The sequence below is a fragment of the Amblyraja radiata genome, chromosome 17 (assembly GCF_010909765.2).
Source record: "Amblyraja radiata isolate CabotCenter1 chromosome 17, sAmbRad1.1.pri, whole genome shotgun sequence".
NCBI lineage: Eukaryota > Metazoa > Chordata > Chondrichthyes > Rajiformes > Rajidae > Amblyraja > Amblyraja radiata.
This window is the reverse complement of record NC_045972.1, coordinates 19,681,389-19,701,639: the sequence shown is the minus strand read 5'-3', so window position 1 is coordinate 19,701,639 and position 20,251 is coordinate 19,681,389. Positions and strand designations below refer to the sequence as shown.

The following is a 20,251-nucleotide window of genomic DNA, read 5'->3' as shown; positions in this document are numbered from 1 at the left end:
TGCAGGCGGAGGAGATTAGTTTACGTGGCACTGTGTACGGCACAGACACTGTGGGCCGAAGGGCCTGTTCACATCTCCGAGTGGAGCAATGCACAAATGACCCGGCGACATCGAGAGGCCGTGGAAAGGAGCGTAAAACGGAATCAAATGGCAAAGCGACGTGCAGGCACGCAGTAATTAACTGGAGACCGCAGGTGCAGCCAGCAAATAAACCATTAACTGCTGGCGTCGACAGTCGTGTGGCTCAGCTTTATCTCCTGACCCGCTGAGTACCTCCAGCACGTTTTCATTTGCTCAAAGACTCCAGCACCTGCAGTCTCTTGTGCGTCGTGATTTTATCTCCATTGCCTGTTAGAATCTCCCGATCAGTAATGAAACTCTGGCTTGAGGTTAGTTTAGTTTAGAGATACAGCACGGAAACAGGCCCTTCTGCCCACCGAGTCCCCACCGACCAGCCATCCGCACACATTAACACTATCTTACCTATACACACTAGGAACAATTTACACTTATACCAAGCCAATTAACCTACAAACCTGCGAGTCTTTGGAGTGGGATGAAACCGAAGATCTTGGAGAAAACCCACGCGGGGTCACAGGGGGATGTACAAAACTTCGGACAGGCAGCCCCCTTAGTCGGGTTCGAACCTGGCTCTCTGGCGCTGCAAGTGCTGTAAAGCAGCAACTCTACCGCTGTGCCACCGTGCCACCTCTGACTCCTCCTTTAACATGTCCAAGGGATGTGGCTGCCATTGGCATCCAGTGTCCTTCACCAAATGTCCAGGTAGTGAGGTCCTCCTCACCCACCATAGCTCATTGCTGAATCTCTGACCTGCACACCCCTTGAGCTCCATTCTCTGTGTGGCCAACTGATTCTCCACTGATGCTGGTCCAGATCTCTCACATAGTCCCTCAGTGAGCACCCCCCCCCCTCCCCCCTATGTGACCCCTCTCCCTCAGTGTTCCATGTCACTAACTGTCCCCACACTGATGTTAATCCGGCCCCCTCACCCTGTCTCTCAGTGAAACCCTCTCTCCCATCCCCCTGTGACCCACTGATGTTAATCCAGTTTCCACACACCATCCCTCTGTGACCGCTCTCCCCCACTGCCCTGTACTGTACCCCCACTGATGATAATCGAGCTTCCTCACACTGTCCCTCAGTAATCTCACTAACTCTATCCCCACCAGCATTAATCCAGCTCCCTCACATTCCCCCTTCAGTGACCGCTCTCCCCCCAGCGCTCTGTGTCACTAACATCCCCACTGATGTTAATCTGGCTCTCTCACACCAACAAGCCGCATCGAGCTCCATTACATTTGTTTTAAGATCTTAGCTTTCCATTGACAGGTCGGGTGTCGTGTCCGTTAGTCTGACCCCTGCCCTCCGCTCCCCTCCCCCCCACCCCCCCCCCCCCGGACGACCCGCACAGGCCACGTCTTGTTTACCCTGATTAAGTTCCTGCCAGCTGCCCCTCGGCGCCGGCTGTTGCCGTGGCAACCCTCTCTGTCTCCTGCACGCGTGTTCTGATAACACCAGGCTCCCTGGCTGCCAGGCTCCACCTGAAACGTGGAACAGGCAGCTGCTCAAACAGCTCCCCGCTCAGTAAACACAACCTTCCCCGCGACCTAACATGCGGCCCTGACACTCTGAGAATAAAATACATTTGCATGCATTATCCGGGGAGCCTGCTTCGATTCTTCTGTGTCACAGCATCTGCCCCCTCGCCAGACCCCATTGTGGCTGGCTGTGCGAGAAATGGGTGTGGAGTCTTTTTTGGGGAGAAGGATGGGGTCTGGTGCGTGAGGCGGGAGGATGGTTTTTGGAACAAAGATATCGCGGTACAGCCTTTAATGCCTTCACTGGAACCGTCTGCCTGAGTTAGAGATCAGAGATCAGAGGGGAATGAAGAGTTACATATTAAGCGTGACTGACTGATACCTAGTGAATGTTTGAGGTGAATTGGCACTAAAAGTACTGGTGGCGAAAAGCAGCGCAGAAACTGGCCATTCGGCCCGTCAAATCTGTCCTGTTATTTCCACTGACGTTAATCCTGTGTGTTGTTTGTCATAAGTTCATAAGTTATAGGAGCAGAATTAGGTCATTCAAAATATGCAGCCTAGTCAAAGTTTACTAAAGCTGCAACATGACTTCCTGATTCTTATACTCAATTCCTTGACCTTTCTTGCATGAATGACAATGAATTATAAAAAACAGCTCGGAGCACAGTTCAGTGAAGAGCCAATTTCATAGCTCATACGTACTAGGAGAAGAATTAGGCCATTTGGCCCATCAACGCTATTCTGCCATTCAATCACATTTGATGTATCATTCCCTCTCAACCTCATTCTCCACATAACCCCTGACACCCAGACTAATCACCATTTTGTCACTCACTGCCTCAAAAATATCCATTGACTTGGTCTCCACAGCCGTCTGTGGCGATGAATTCCACAGATTCACCACCCTCTGACTAAAGAAATTCCTCCTCATCTCCTTTCTAAAGAAATATATTTTTACTCTGAGTCCATGGCCTTTCCCCTCACCCCCTCCACACCCCTCCACGTCATTCCTCCAGAAGCAGCAAGTGCTGGAAGACCACAGCAGATCGACCAGTTTTAATAAAGCTTATGGTTTCCGTGCTGGTAATTACAGGCGATTCTGTGTAAAAAAACGCACGGTGCTTGTGTGGCAGTGTGTCTTGAAGTAAACATATCGGTTAAAACTATCACTCGTTGTTGGGATCAATCCTAAACCACAAACCTTTCAAGGTGCAAATGATTTCATCAGTTGAACCAGAGGGATATGTGGCAGTAACTGTTACATACGTAAAATATAGAACAGGACAACAGGACTTCGGCCCACAATGTCTGTGTTGAACATGATGCCAGGATAAAATAATCTCATCTGCCTGCAAATTATCCATAACGTTTCATTCCATGCATATCCACGTGCCTGTCTAAAAGCCTCTTAAAGACCACTGTTGTACCTGCACCCACCACCACCTTTAGTTTGGAGATATAGAATGGAAACAGAGCCTTTGGCCCACCAAGTCCATGTCAACCAGCGATCACCCACGCACTAGTTCTATCCTACACGGTAATGACAATTTACAGAAGCCAATTAACCTACAAACCTGCACATTTTTGAAATGTGGGAGGAAACCGGAGCTCTCCGGAGAAAACCGACCTAGCACAGGGAGAACGTACAAACTCCGTACAGACAGCACCCATAGTCTTGGGTAGTTTACAGCGGTATGAACGTTGACTTCTCTAACTTCAAATAGCCCTTGCTTTCCCTCTCTATCCCCTCCCCCTTCCCAGTTCTCCCACCAGTAAAAAAATATTTCCTATCCATACTCAGGATTGAACCCGGGTCCCTGTCACTGAAAGGCATCAGGTCTCTGTTTTTAAAAAAACTTGCCCCACACATCTCCTTTACACTTTGCCCCTCTCACCGTAAAGCTATGCTCTCTAGTCTTTGACATTTCCACCCTGGGAAAAGGGTTCTGACTGTCCACAAATAGTAGAAATAGACAGAGAAGCTGTTTGCTTCCTGATCACTGAAGTTGTTCATCATCAAAGCAGCAACAAACAGTTGGGCCAATTGCTCTTGCAATAAAAACATAAAACACAGTTGATACTGAAGAAGTCAGGTGGCTTCTGTGGAGAGAGAAACAAAGAATTCATGTTTCAAGTCATTGATTCTTCCTCGTCAACCTGAACCATTTACCCAGCTTGTCTGTGGCTTCTGTGTCTTCAACACTTTCAAATGGTAAGCAAAGGTTTGAAGGGATATGGGCCAAATGTGGGCAGGTGGGACTAGTGTAGATGGGGCATCTTGGTCGGCATGGGCAAGTTGGGCCGAAGGGCATGTTTTTGTGCTGTAGGACTCTATGACTTGCTTATTTTATTTCAAATTTCCAGCGTCTGCAGTTGTTTGTGTTTTATGGATCGCATCCTAAGCTTTTTATTCAATGCAATTCCAAATTGTTCATATGAATTCCAGGTGAAATTAATCTCAGCATTTTGTTGTCTCTTTCTGTGGCCTGATCAACTTGTGTTGCTATTTTTGACACTGCGTGAATGTCTGTTGGAATGTGCTTAAATTAAAATGTTCAAGAGGCAAATGAATTAAATGCTTGAAAATTAAACATTTTACATGGTTGTGGAGAAATGTTCTTGATCTGAGCTCTTTTGATAGTTCTATTGAGGAGCACAGCACAGAAACGTTGGGCTGAATGGCCTTGTTCTGTGTTTTTGGACTCAATGCAGTTGAGGTCTTCCATCAGCCTCCTCAAGCTGAGCAGTGAACAGATTGTCAGAGGTTGTGTGGCTGATTCTTGATGAAATCACAATCACAATCTCATGAGATGTTTCATTTGGTCGTTAGAACATAGAACATTGAAAAGTGAAGCACGGGAACAGGCACAATGTCTACGCCAAACATGATGTCAAGAATCTTGTCTGCTTGCACATGATCCATATCCCTCAATTCCCTGCAAATCCTTGTGCTCATCCAAAATCCCCTTAAACGCCACCAATCATACCTGCTTCCATACCACCGTGGCGGCATGTTCCAGGCACCCACCACCCTCTGTGTAAAAAAAAACTTGTCTCGCACATCTCCTACTAACTTTAAGATTCAAGATTCAAGAGAGTTTATTGTCATGTGTTCCAGATAGGTCAATGAAATTCTTGCTTTGCTTCAGCACAACAGAACATAGTAGGCATTGACTACAAAACAGATCAGTGTGTCCACATACCATTATATAAATATATACACACATGAGTAAATAAACTGATAAAGTGCAAATAACAGATAATGGGCTATTAATGTTCAGAGTTTTGTCCGAGCCAAGTTTAATAGCCTGATGGCTGTGGCCCTTTCACCTTAAAGCCATGACATTTCCACCCTGGGGAAAAAGGTTTTGACTGTCTATGCTATTTATGCCTCTCATAACTTCATCTAATTCTATCAGATCTTCCCTCACCCTCGGCGTTCTGGAGAAAACAGTCAAAAATGTGTCCAATCTCCCCTGGTAGCTAATGACCTGCAGCTTTGTACAGCGGTGTGGGAGGCAAATGTGCAGTCTAGTTCTGGCTGTTATCCAAAGATTAAAACAGAAGAAGCTAAACAATGATTTGCAATCAGTTTTGTTATTATATAGTCATAGTGGAAACCATGGGGAGTATTTGTGGAGGGCAATGTGGAGGTGGTAGTGGTTGTGGGGAGTTTGGATATGTGAGAGTGAGATACTGTAGCAGTCTCTGGTTGAACGTGGGCTCCGCAGTGTTTAATGCGTGCCACTGCAGGCTGATTGGGTCAGGGTTAAAGATGTTCAGGGCCGTGGCGGTCTGTATCTTTGGTTGTATCTATAGAGGTTGCCAAAAACACTTTAACTGCCCTTGCCATTTCCATGCCGACCTTTCTATCCTGGGCCTCCTCCACTGTCCGTGTGAGGCCACACAGAAGTTGGAGGAACAGCTCCTCATATTTCGATTGGGCAGCTTACTGCCCAGCGGTGTGATTATTGATGTCTCCAATTTCAAGTCTGCCCCTCCTCCACCCTTGTCGTCCTACAGCCAAACAATGGACCATTGTGGGCTCCACTTTTCCTCGATCATCGTTGCTGACTGATTTATCCTTTTGCATACCTTTCATTTGTTTGTTCTTTGTACCTTTTCGTATTACTAGTTTCTCTCTCCTCTGACTCTCAGTGTGAGGAAAGGTTTTGACCCGAAATGTCGCCTATTCCTTTCCTCCAGAGATGCTGTCTGACCCGCTGAGTTACTGCAGTATTGTGTGTCTATCGGCCTGCATCTGGGATGAATTGCTTTATTGGAGTCATCTCATGCCAGTGAAAGGCGAGTGCACACACTCTCACATGGTTGCTGTGGCCAAGGCTGGTGTCGAGGCATCTCTCGCTCTATCTCTCTCTATCTCTCTCTCTCTGCACCCTGGGGAGAAGCTGAGCAGGGGGCCAGGCCGTCGCCTATGACGAGGGAGGGTGAGGGGAGCCGCAGACTGCTCAGCTCCTCCACCTGTTCTCCCGCATCTCCCAGCTGCCAGTTTTGAACGATCCATTAATTATTAACGCCCTTTGCAAAATTCTGTTTTTCTGTGGCGGTGTCTGGTGGTCTGGCTGCATGTGCGTGTTTGTGTAAAATACTGTGCACATGTGCATGTCGCATGTGTGTTGTGCTGTGTATGTGTGTAAAACATCTGTGTACATGTAGCACGTGCATTTTGCTGTGTGTTACATGATAAACATCTGTGTGCACATAGCATGTTTGTATGTGCATTGGGCTTGTGTGTGTGTGTGTGTGTGTGTGTGTGTCAAACATCTGTATACACATAGCATGTGTGTATTTACATTGTGATGTGTGTTGAAATCTGTGTACATGTAGCGTGTGCTTGTGCATTGGACTGTGTGTATGTGTATAAAAACCTGTGTGGATGTATACTGTATGTGTGCGTGTGAACTAAGTACTTTATTTACACAGTATGTGTGAACGTGAAGAAGGGTCTGGACCCGAAACATCACCCATTCCTTCTTTGCTGCCTGTCCCACTAAGTCACTCCAGCAGTTTGTGTCTATCTTCATTGCTCCATATGAGTGTGTGTGTGTGTGTGCACCTGTATACCTGTCTCTTTAGGAGCTGCCTGTGAGTCCGACTTCGAAGAGAAGTGATAATCTTCCCTCAATACAATGAGAAACTACTAATCTCCAGACCAACAGATTGAATTAGTTGCTCCATGTGCTCTGTCAGACTGCGACCAAACTACATCAAATACATGAGAGTTATTCGAGAATACACCTCTCAAAGGTGATCTCCTTTTAGTCGCCCAATCAACTTCACCGTTCCATCAACTACTTTTGAAAACAAATAACCAGGCTACAACTTAAGTTGATAAGTAGACAATGTTTGAAGACAGAATGTAATCAAACTTTTTGCCTCACAACGCCAGTGTCGTGGATTCGATCATGATCTCGGCTGCTGTCTGTTTGGAGTTTGCACGCTCTAACTGTGACCACGTGGGGTTCCTGCCGGTACTCTAGGTTTCCTCCCACATCCAAAGACGTGCGGGTTTGTAGGTTAACTGGCCTCTGTAAATTGCCCCTATTGTGTCGGGAGTGGTTGCAAAAGTGGCTTAACGTAGAGCTAGTGTGATCGATGGTCAGCATGGACTTGATGGGCTGAAGGGCCTGTTTCCCTGATCTATCTGAAAACTAAACCTTTGGAACCGATAAATGAAGACATCGACCTGGGAGATATTTCAGAAGTTTTGTTTAGTTTAGTTTAAAGATACAGCACGGAAACTGGCCCTTCAGCCCACCAAGACCATGCCGACCAGCAATCCCCGACCAGCGATCAGAACAACTTGGATTCTGAATTAGTAAACTCCAGGCTAATTTAAAAGAAATACTTTCTTAATCTTTGGAAGTTCAATGGCTCTTTATAGCCAATGACTGCGTCTGAACTGTGGTTGCTATGGTAATGTCGGAGATGTATCGGTGAATTTATGCATAGCAAGCTCCCACATGTAATCTGTTTGTAATGTTGATTGAGAGATGAACATTGGTTGGAGAGCTGACTGAGACATGTATGATTATTGCCTTAGAATCCTTCTCATCGACCTGAGAAGTCAGATGGAGACCAGCGTTTTTCCCAATGTTTAAATGTCAAAGAGTAAATGGTAAACACAAAATGCTGGAGTAATTCAGCGGGACAGGCAGCATCTCTGGGGAGAAGGAATGGATGAAATGACCCGAAACATCACCCATTCCCTCGCTCCAGAGATGCTGCCTGTCCCGCTGAGTTACTCCAGCATTTTGTGTCTATCTTTGGTGTAAACCGGCAACTGCAGTTCCTTCCTACACAAAGACTAAATGGTATAGCTTTAAGGTGAGAGAGGCAGCATTATGGATATGCAGCGAATGTTTTTTACACAGAGGGTGGCGAGTGCCTCGAACGAGCTGAACGAGGGTTGTGGTGGAGGCAGATACAATAGTAGTGTTTAAGAGGCTTATAGATCGGCAATGGATATGGAGGGATATGGAACATGTACGAGCAGATGAGATTAGTGTATCTTGACATCCTATTGGGCACAGATATTATGGGCTGAAGTTCCTGTACTGTACCTTTCCATGTTCTCTTTTAATTCTTGAGGGCATGACTTGAACCCACTGAGTGCCTTTACTTTCATGTACTAGCAACTGTAATGATGGAGCGAATTGCCTCCCTCACTCATAGCATCTTGTGACTTTGGCACAGATCGCTGAGGCAGTACCCAACTGCTTCTGACAGAACATGAAAAAAACTGTGACCCTAACTACAGGCGTGATGCTTGAGGTTTTAAGCGTTGCCTTTTATGGACGGTCCCTAAGTGCATTGTAAGGCTGTTGTGAGCCGACTGGGTTGTTACGGTGTGATTGATGAGCAGGTTTGTGGGACAAAGCAGACAAGGTCAGATCAGTGGAGATGCACTCTGCAGTCAAGGCACCACCTGTTCATAAGTGGAAGGGCTCCCTTTATTTGTAGGTCAGCACCTAATGGCCTGTTAGTCTTGGCAATGATGTGCTGAGATTACATTAAGCACGAACCACACATTGCATGCATGTGGCACCAACAACTATCAGGGTCACGATGTTATAGGAATGATGCAAATGCATCGCATTCCTGCCACTTCACTCTGTCTGTACCACTAGCTCGAGTAACTCCAGCAAAACTCTGTGACAATCCAGCATGGGATTGTACGGGAATCTGGATAGTACAGCACCCGGCTCTCACAGAACCATCCCTCCATTTAGACGGGTATTTGCTGTTCCTCGTCACCATCAGATCAAAATCTCCCAAAACCACGTCATGGAAATACTTTCACCGTCAGTTCACAGTCATCTTCTCTACCGCTGCAGGGGACCGGCCAATAACTGCTGGTCTTGCCTCGACACTCACATTCATCACTTTAGACTTTTAGACTCTAGAGGTACAGCGCGGAAACAGGGCCTTCAGCCCGCCGAACAGCGATCACTCCGTACACTAGCACTATCCCTGTGCACTGGCACTATCCTCCATGCCAGGGACAATTTACAGAAGCCAATTGACGTACAAACCTGCATGTCTTTGGGATGTGGGAGGAAACCAGAGCACCCGGAGAAAACCCACGCGGTCACAGGGAGAAAGTACAAACTCCTAACAGGCAGCACCTGAGGTCAGGATGGAACCCTGGTCTCTGGCGTGGCGAGTTCATAAGTTCTAGGAGCAGAATAACGCCTATCGGCCCATCAAGTCTACTCCTCCATTCAATTATGGCTGATCTATCTTTCTCTCTCTCAACCCCATTCTCCTGCCTCCGCTCCATAACCCCTGGCACCATTACTAATCAAGAATCTAAAGCAGCAACTCTACCGCTGCGCCACTGTGCCACCCCCAAAAATATGTAAATAAATAAAATAAAATAAAATAAATTTAAATAAAATACCATTAGATTGAGGCTGGAACTTGCAATGGCTTGGAGAGAAAAAACATGACCGAACTATGTTAATTATGGCCCTGATGTCTCAATTTACAATTGTGATTTAACCTTGCAGCCAGAATGGAGGATATGGCATTTAGGGCGTCACTGGGTGCCTCTTGCGTAAGTGAGTAACCTGCAGCTTCCCATCTTAAGCCGCTCATAGGCAATATCGTAAGAAATACATGACAGAAGTACTTAAATCATCCGCTAATCCCTCCCCAATTGCAGTTTCCTCAAATTAGTTAAAAGCTGATGCATAATGCAGGAAAGAGATTAATCCAGCCCTAGAGCGCGATGTGAAGTCTTTCATAATTTAATATATACTGATGTTTCCCTGCTGCTGTGGGTTGTTAGCCGACACCTAAGGCATACACCAGATTTCTTCCTCTAGGGAGTAGCAGTGTGCTAAGCCTCTGGTCTGTGAACAGGTCCAGGCAGGGATGGGGCAGGTCTGCCGCAGAGGGAAGCTGTTTCCCTTGTCACTTCAAAGCACCTGGAAGTGCGCACAGCCCATGTGGAGGATTCCTAGTCTCTCTGGTTCTCTCCCCCGTGGACCTGCTTACCCAACTAATGACTAAATCCTCTCAGCCGAGCTCAATTAAGAATATCCGCAGCCTGCCCAATTTTTGGAGTCTGACTTCTTGAAGTTCCAATGGTCCAATGGTACTTCATTTGTCACACATACCGGGGTACAGTGGAATTATTTACTGAGTTCAGTACAAGTATCACAGTACATAAGCACTTAGATACATCTTTGATCAGCAACTCAGATACAGCACAGTTATATATCACTGAGACAGTAGATGGAGTCGCCATTTTCAAGTCCCAGTTGTTATAGGTGCAGAGTTCTTAACCTGGCCATGAAGGCCCGTTGTCCTGGCAGTGATCCAGGGTCGTCCTGGCCAAGCGTGGCCGTTGGTATCCTCCATCGCTCTGTGCCGCTGCAAGTCGTGTCCGGCCCACGTGCTTGGCCTCTTGGAGCGGCGGCGGGTCCAGCTGAACCCTAGGCTGCTGCAGGGCCTCCAGCGGGCCTACTCTCCCATTGAGGTACTGCACTACCTCCGGCAGCGGGTCTGCTTGCCGGTCCAGGTACTCACAAATCAGGTTTCTTGCGCTGTCCCGATGCGGCAGAACTGCGGAGAGAACCGAGGGTGGTGGTGGTGGTGCAAGGGTGAGAGTCAGAAGGATAGGGGTTTAAATCTCAGTCTAGCACAGTTCGTCCAGTGCAGCACTGAGGGAACACAGCTCTACTGGAGAAGATGCTGAACCGAAGACCCCCTCACGCTCTCCTGGGTGGGCGGGTTTAACACCTTCTACAGTTGTGCAATATTTCCTCAGTGCAGCTCTGGAAAATCAAACACTCATTTTTATACTAACCCTGCGCTAACCCATTTCATACACCTCACCTTCCATCAACTCTCCCCTGGATTCTGTCACACATCTACACACTCAGGGCAATTAAACTGCTAACCCATGTTTCTTTGGGACCTGTGAGGAACTGGGAGCACCCAGAGGAAACCCAAGAGGTCTCAGGGAAAACGTGCAAGCAAGGGTTGCTTGAAGCCAATGTTCATACCACTGGGGTGTAGGCTGCCCAAGCAAAACTTGAGGTGCTGTTGGGGGAGTTAACCCCCGCTCCCATTCCCACACTGATCTTTCTGTCCTGGGCCTCCACCATTGTCAGAGAGAGGCCCAGCGCAAATTGGAGGAACAGCACCTCATTTTTTGCTTGGGCAGCTTACACCCCAACAGTATGAACATTGACTTCTCTAATTTCAAGTAACTCTTGCTTTCCCTCTCTCTCCATCCCCTCCCTCTTTCCAGATCTCTGACCAGTCTTACTGTCTCCGACTACATTTTTATCTGTAAGGTAGATAAAATGCTGGAGAAACTCAGCGGGTGAGGCAGCATCTATGGAGCGAAGGAATAGGTGACGTTTGGGTCGATACCTTTCTTCAGACTGATGTGGGGGCAGGAAGAAGAAAGGAAGAGGCAGAGACAGTGGGCTGTGGGAGAGCTGGGAAGGGGAGGGGAAAGAGGGAGAAAGCAAGGACTACCTGAAATTGGAGAAGTAAATGTTCATACCGCTGGGGTGTAAACTATTCAGGTAGTTCTATGGTCTTTGCTCCTGTGTGTGTGTGTGACTATGGTGGGTGTGTTGTGTTTCCCTCTGGTGGAGGTCTCCGGTGTATGAGTGTTCCTGAGGTGGAGCTCCTCTGTGAGTATAACTCTGATCTCTGCAATGCTTGGGATCCAGACTGTAAACCTGAATGGCAGCTCTGGCAGAGCAGGGAATGACAGAAGCACAATCCTAACTCTCTGCCATCTGTCCAGGAAGCTGCACTAGCACCTCCTCCTCCTGATCTGTTTCAGCTTTCTCCCCTTCCCTGTGAAGTAATAAACATTGCATTTCCATGGAATTAATGTCACTGACAAAATTACTAAACGGATTGATCTGGTCTCTGAACTAGAAAACAATCCTTGTAAATTGATTTAATCCATGTTAACACATTTCCTATTGCTCACTTTGCCCTGCTGACTGTATAATCTTGCTGCTGCACTAGAGGTCCATATAAATGGAGGGCTGTTGATGTTATTGACCCGAAAGAGTAGTGGACCAGGGACGTGGGTGGGAGGGGGTGGACAGGGTTGCAATCTGTGCTGTATAAGGTTACTGTGGTTTATCCCTGGACTGACAGACAGCTTGCTATCAATACAAGGTGGATTTCCCTTTGGAATGGGTATGGGGCAGGACAGTGATTCATAACGCTAGTTAAACTCACTGAAAGTGTAGGGTTATTCAGCTGAATAGCTCCGTCTGAATAGCTCAGCTGTGAAATTCAAGTCGAGTTAACAATGTTTTATTGTCCCGAACAGAACAATAAAATTATTTAATATACATGTATATAAATATAGAAAGAGAGAAGATAATATGTTTTTTTTTCCTCTCTCCCTCTCCCTCTCCCTCTCCCTCTCCCTCTCCCTCTCCCTCTCCCTCTCCCTCTCCCTCTCCCTCTCCCTCTCCCTCTCCCTCTCCCTCTCCCTCTCCCTCTCCCTCTCCCTCTCTCTCTCTCCCTCTCTCTCTCTCTCTCTCTCTCTCTCTCTCTCCCTCTCCCTCCTCCCCCCCCCCCCCCCCCACACACACACACACACACACACACACACACATATATATATAAATAATGTAATTGTTCTGTTCAGGACAATAAATATATATATACACATGCACACACTGAACTACATATATATACTGAACTAGTTATATATATAGAGCACACACTGAACTCTATACACACATATATATATATATATATATATATAATATATATATATATATATATATATCGATATATATAGTTATATTACTAAAAGTCTGAACTTGACCACTTCCTGTTGTTCTGTATATAGATTTTTTTTTAAATGCTGCCACTTACAGCTGTGATTTTTGGCCATCTTACTCAGAGTCCCCCTCCGCTGTGCAGGCCAAGAGAATTTTTCCCATCGATGCAAAATAAAATAGTTATTAGTGTTTAAAAAATGTTGAGATTTTCTCTCTTGAATATTGGAATTGGTGGAGAGGTGGAATATTGCTTTGGGGGACCAGCCCTCCCATGTGATGCTGGGACCCAACGGGTCCCACTTAGTCTAGTATAGTTTTAGTTCTATAGTTACATATATTTGTGTGTGTGAGTTATATTTCAGTATGCCTGTGTCCATCTATTAGCTGCCACGCTTTGATTTGCCCCTCCTCTCTCCTAGTTTCCCCCCACCCCCTCCTAATCAGTCTGAAGAAGGTTCCCCACCTGAAACATCACCTATCCATAAATAGACCCAAAACGATGAAGTAACTCAGCAGGTGCTCCAGCAATTTGTGTCCATCTTTGACGTAAACCAGCATCTGCATTTCTTTCCTACACATCACCTATCCATGTTCTCCACCGATGCTGCCTGACCTGCTGAGTTGCTCCAGGCACTTTGCGCCTTTTTTTGGTTTATCTAATCCGGTAAGTAACAGCCGTTTTCGACTCAGCTCGAATAGATTCGACTTGCAACTTGGGTGTATGAGATTAGAACTACAGGAAGTTCAGATGTTTACAAAGGTCTCTTCCAATGCAAAAGCACCTTAAAGGTGACATGCTAAACTTATCTACTACACTTTTGTCTCTAGTAAATAGTCTCTTGGTGTAACAAGTAAAGTTTATAACTACATTGTACAAAAAAGCATTGCACCAAAGCCTTTCACTGTAAGTTGCTGTTTGTATGTATCCCAAAGGCACTCACATAGAGAAAATCTGCTCCATTAAGGATTTTATTTTTCTTGCTTTATGACTCCAGCCTGCCTTTTGTTGAGGCATCACATTTTTGCCATGGTTACCAGCAGAACAAAGTAATTTCTCACCCTAATGGACTATTACACTTTATGCCAATTTATCACAGTGTTGAGAGATAATAGAAGTTGCAATTAAAAGGATAGATCTCATTTCTATCCTGTTACCCCTGGATTAACATCCTGGTCTGAGAAATCTTGAGTTTTATGTGGAAAACATCACTCCTTTTTAGTGAGTTTTGGAAGGTTTTAGTATTTTATGTATATTCTTATCGTTCTATTGTTAAGGATATTGTGGGTATGAAACTGAGAAAAAGCTGGTGAAAAACAGCAACATTGGGTACAAAAATTGGGTTCAGCTGCATTATTAACTGGATATTTGCAGTGGTATAGGGGGGAAGGAGACAGGGGTATTGAGCATTTGATGGTTGGCAGCCATTTTGATGCAACCATGCAACCATTTTGGTTTTGTGCAGCGCAGTGGCACAGCAATAGAGTTGCTGCCTTACAGAGACCCAGGTTCGATCCTTACTATGGGTGCTGTCTGTATGGAGTTTGTACATTCAGCGTGGGTTTATACTAATTTAATACAACTTTATTGTCTCCATAATGCTATCTATTCCCCCCTCCCCCCCCACCACCCGTATTTCACCATTCATTTTACAGAGGACATTTAACCTACAAAACTGGAGCACCCGGAGAAAACCTATGCGATCACAGGGAGAAAATACAAACTCCATACAGACAGTAAACCAGGCCAGGATCGATCCAGGTCTGAGAGGCAGCAGCTCTACCAGCTGTGCCACTGTGCCGCCTCGTAGGATTAGTTTAAGTAAAGTTAACAGCGGCCAAAAATGTTGGTGTGAGTTGTTTCTAGGTGGTTGAATAAAGTAAGGTACAGTCCAGGGAAACATTTAACCAAAACGTCACCTAACCTTTTTCTCCAGAGATACAGCCTGACCCGCTGAGTTATTCCAACACTTTGTGTCTATCTTAAGACAATAATCATAGACTGAGTAAATCAAGTCAGTACAAACATCCTAGAAAAATTATTCCTGGAATGTACCCGCGACAGATTTCCGGACCAATATGTCGAGAGTGTAACTGGGGACCAGACTCCTTCAGATCTAACATGATGCAATGAGAAAAGGTTAATTAATGATCTTGTTATAAAGTGGCCCCCAGGAAACAGTGGCAATAATTTACATTAAGCCTGAAAGTGATGTCATTCAATCTGACACCAGGGCTTTCAGTCTTAACAAAGGGAATAAAGAGGCGGGTTGGTTCTGAAGCTAAATTAAAGTGGACAGTCAGTGACAAAGATACAACAGGAAAAATGTCCAGAGATTGCAGGCAAAATTAAAGATAGTATTAAATGAAAGGAAAAGGCTTATATTGTTGTTAAATAAACAGTTGTTTTATGGATTTGGGATGTTTTGGCATTCAGCACAAGATGAGCAAAGAATCGATAAAGAACCAGAAATTAAAGCATGAGAGTAAAACGGAAAGAAATACAATTGTGTTCTTAGTTGATCTGTTTATCTCAGAGATACCGTTGCCAGCCTTATATTTAAGGAAGGCTTTCCCACTGATCAATCCTTCATTAAGTAGAAACAAGGAACTGCAGATAGTGGTGTACAAAACAAACAGACACAAAATGCTGGAGTAACTCCGCTCGCTGGTCAGGCGGCATCCCTGGAGACCATGGATAGGTGACGTTTCGAGTCGGGACCGTTCTTCAGACCATGTTTCGGGTCAGGGTCCTTCTTCAGAATGAGATCCATTATTAATGTCGGCTTGGCTCATGTATTGGTTCCATTGACCCCAGGTTTTGTACGCTGGGTGCACTGTCACCCACAACCCTCTCTGTAAGCACGTCTTGTGTTGTTAATTAGGGAAGTGTAACAACATCTGTAGGAGAGCTCAGTGTCGTCTGCCGTGTGGTTCAACTCCCCAGCCCCCCCCCCCCCCCGGGTTCATTACTTAATGTGAAATGCTTTCCCTGATGGCATTATCAGCGCTCACATTTTAACAAAACATTTACATGGAGTTCAACAATTTAGTATTTAGAGATACAGTGCGGAAACAGGCCCTTCGGCCCACCCAGTCCGTGCCGACTAGCGATCCATGTACACTAACACTATCCTACACATACTAGGGACAATGCACAATTATATCTAGCCAATTAGCTGACAAACCTGTACATTTTTAGAGTGTGGGGGGAAACTGGAGATCCTGGAAAAAACCCACGCAGGTCACGGGGTGAACATACAAACTCCGTACAGACAGCGCCCATAGTTAGATGCAGCATCTCTACCGCTGGCCCCGGTGCCGCCACAAAGAAGAGGTGAAGAGTTTGAAAGATAATGCAATCTGCTGTGGGTTGTTATTTGGAGGTCTGTGCCTCCGATTAAAAATTATTTTCCTTCTGGCTGAGATAATTTTGTTTCTATTGGTTAGTATCATTCAAAATTGTTGGATTTGCAGGAAATGGATCACGTGCGAGCAGAAAAGGATTTGGCTTGGTATCATGTTCGGCACAGATATTGTGGGCTGAAGGGCCTACTCCTGTGCTGTACTGTTCCCTGTCATAGAGTCACACAGCGTAGAAACAGGGCCTTCGGCCCAACTTGCCCACACTGACCAACATGTCCCATCTACACTAGTCCCACCTGCCTGCATTTGGCCCATATCCCTCTAAACCTACGCTATCCATGTAACTGTCCAAATCATTCTTAAATGTTATGATAGTACTTGCTGCAATGTATAGAACACAAAGTGCTAGAGAAAATCAGTGAGTCAGGTACATCTCTGGAAGACATGGATAGGCAACGTTTCGGGTTGGGACCTTTCGCAGGTTTCCAGCATCTGCAGTTCCTTGTGTCTACACTGTATTGTTCCATGTTTTATGTTCTGAACTTCTCCCACCAAGGAAATGGGAAAGGGAACTAGAATGTGAAACCTGGAAGTTATTGACCTCTCTGTTCAACCACAGTTGTGAGGTAGTTACTGGAATACATGATCAAGCCCAGGGGAAGAGAACACATGAACATGTATGTACCGATTAAGGAGGGTCAAGAAGGATTTGTGAAATCTTGCTCATGTCTCATTAACTCAGTTGAAACCTTCAAGGATACAGCTAACATGCTGGATAAGGGAAAGTCTATGGATGTTGGCAATGTGTATTCGGAGAAGTCATTTTATACAGTCTTATACATGAGGATTTGTGCCAAGAAAGGAATTCCCAAAATTGGAAGTAATTTATGATGTGGCTTGGGAATTTGTTGAGAAGTTAAGACCAACGAGGTATAAAGCTCTCCATAAAGTTCTCCATTGAAAAGGTGGGGGAGTTGGCAGTCCCAAGGGATCTCAAGCAGTTGACACATTGACATGGCAATGATTTGGGTGAGAGAGTGGCGAATTCCTTGTCCAAATTTTCTGCTGAATTAGCTTAGAAATGCAAATGATTTTCTTAATGGATGCACAAAAATTACAAAAAGTCACGGAGAGTTAAAGCAAGAGGAACAGACTTTAGACTTTAGAGATAGAGTGCAGAAACAAGCCTTGCGTCCCACCGAGTCCGCCCCGACCAGCGATCACCCTGTACACCAGCACTAACCACTAACACTAGGATGAATTTACAATTTTACCGAAGTGAATTAACCTACAAACCTGTACGTGGGAGGAAAGTGGATCACCCAGCGAAAACCCATGCGGTCACAGGACGAACATAGAAACTCCATACAGACAGCACCCATAATCAGGTTCGAATTCGGGCCTCTGGTGCTGTAAGGCGACAACTGTGTCGCTGCACCACTGTGCCATCCTAATTGGAAGATTACATCTATTGGGAATATTGCAGCTTTATATAACATTGGTTAGGCTACACTTGAAGTATTGCATGGTGTTCCCATCGCCCATGACAGGAAGAATGTGGAATCTTTGCAGAGGGCGCAGAAGAGGTTTTACCAGAATGCTGCCTGGATTAGCGGGAATTATCTCCAAGGAGAGAATGGACAAACTAGAATTGTTTTCTCTGGAACATCGGAGGTTGATGGGAGACTTGATAGAAATATATAAAATTATGAGAGGCATAGTTAGGGTTGACACAGAACCTTTTTCCCCAGGGTGGAAATGTAAAAGAGTAGAGGGCATTGCTTCATGGTGAGAATGGCAACGTTTAAAGGAGATGTGTGGGGCAGGTTTTTTTACACAGAGGCTGGTAGGTACTTGGAACACTCTGCCAGGGTGGTGGTGGTGGGGGCAGGTACGATTGGGGCATTAAAGAACTTTTGGATAGGCACATGGATAAGCAGAGAATGGATGGATATGGCAGGTACGATTGGGGCATTAAGGAACTTTTGGATAGGCACATGGATAAGCAGAGAATGGATGGATATGGATCAAGTGGTGGAAGAGGAGATTAGGTTAACTTGACATCATGTTCGGAATGGATATTATAGGCCGAAGGGCCTGTTCCTGTGCTGGACTGTTTTGTGTTAAATGGAGCTAGGAATTCTTGAATGGTAGGATTGAGGGACTGAGCCTATTCTTAATCCTGTGTTGCTTTTGATATATGGGAAAGTGTGAAATCATCTTCTCTGGGTCAAGAACATTCCTTGTCAGGAACTTTGGTGGAGTAAATGGATTTTGGTATCTCAGTACACAAATAATTATAAACAGATGTACAGGTGCTAAAGGTTAAAAAGGCTCATGTAGTGTTGGCCTTTACCCTGAGGGTGTGCAGTATAAAGGGGAGGAAATGATGCTTCAATTGTACGGAGTCTTAGGCAGAGTTGGCCCAGAGTGATGCATTGAATTTTAACATTGTATTTCAGCACATCGCAAATTCACTAAATTAAGAGCAGAAAGAAGCCTTAAGTTCCAGGTAAAAATGGGGTACAATGTAAAAATGTGACTGAAGTGAAATCAGAAAGCATTTTTTCCAGGAAAAAGATGGCAAAAATCTGCGGCAGTCACCGTGAGCGGCATCGGGTGGGAGGTGTCAATTGAAAGTGTCAAGAATTTTTTGTTGGTTACAAGCATCAACGTGTATGCAGCCAGGGCAATCGAACGGGTTTGAGGTGAGGTGTGTACATGGAACGAGCTGCCAGAGGAGGTAGTTGAGGCAGGTACTATAATTACATTTAAAGGACGTTTGGACAGGTACATGAATTGGAAAGGTTTAGAGGGACAGGGGTCAAATGCAGGAGGTGGGACTAGGGTAGATGGGGCATCCTGGTTGGCATGGACCGACGGGCCTGTATCCATGCTCTGTGACTCTATGAGGTACATATCCATCCAGATCTAGGATGTGTGACAGAAACTCAAGGAGGTGTTTCTGCTTTTGTTTTGCTATTGGACTGATGGAGATGTCATAGTTAAACCTGACCCCTTCTTAAATTTATTATTTTTGGAAGCGGCTTACAGGGAGGGTGACTAAGTGACAATGTGTTTGGCTGGAGGAATGGTGCTCCTATGGTTGAATGGTTGAGAAAGACTCACTGACTTATGGCACAATTGAATCCACTGAGAACGCTGGTGTTTTTTTAGAGTTTAAATTAAATTTTTTAATTAAATTTCTTTATTTATATAGCACATTTTTAGTCAACTTGCATTGACCCCAAAGTGCTTCACATAATTACATCCACACACACAGTTTAGAGAGATAATGCATGGAAACAGGCCCTTCGGCCCACTGAGTCAACACCAGCCATCGATTACCAGTCCACGCTAGTTCTATGTTATCCTACTTTCAATATCAACTCCATACACATTAAAAGCAATTTTACAGAGACCAATTATCCTCTGAAGAAGGGTCCCAGCCCAAAATGTCACCAATCCATTTTATCCAGAGATGCTGCCTGTGTTGCTCCAGCATTTTTTTGTCTCTCTTTGGTATAAAACTAAAAACCCTGCATGTCTTAGGGATGTGGGAGGAAACCAGAGCACCCAGAGGAAACCCACATGGTCACAGGGAGAATGAACAAATTCCCCACAGACAGTACCCGAGGTCAGGATCGAACCCGAGTCTCTGGCGCTGTGTGGCAGTAAATCGACCAGCTGTACCACAGTTCTGCCCCTCCAACTTATTCAGCTGAAAAGCTTACCATATGAGGCCAAATTAACAGGTTAGCCGTGATGTTAAGACGGAGATACAAGAAACTACAGATGCTCTAATCTTGAGTAAAACACAATGTGCTGAAGTAACTCAACAGGTCAGGCAGCATCTCCGGAAGGCATGGATAGGTGATGTTTTGGGTTGAGGGGGTGGAAAGCTGGAAAAGAGATGGGGCGGGCAAGTGATAGGTGGTTACAGGTAAGGAGTTTTTTAATGGCATATGGATGGACAAAGACTGGAGCTGAAAGGGGGAGAAGAGGCAGTAAGATAAGGAGAGAAGA

At 45.4% G+C, this 20,251-nt stretch overlaps 1 protein-coding gene and 1 long non-coding RNA gene across 4 annotated transcripts in view; both read left to right on the top strand.

Moving 5' to 3' along the window:
* gse1 (Gse1 coiled-coil protein) overlaps positions 1 to 20,251 on the top strand; it is a 507,238-nt gene that overhangs the window by 96,874 nt on the left and 390,113 nt on the right. The gene's annotated exons all lie outside the window — the stretch shown is intronic.
* LOC116982561 lies at positions 1,830 to 16,629 on the top strand. Its single transcript, XR_004414494.1, has 3 exons — positions 1,830 to 2,057; positions 4,748 to 4,751; positions 16,620 to 16,629. It is a non-coding gene; the product is annotated as an uncharacterized LOC116982561 (long non-coding RNA).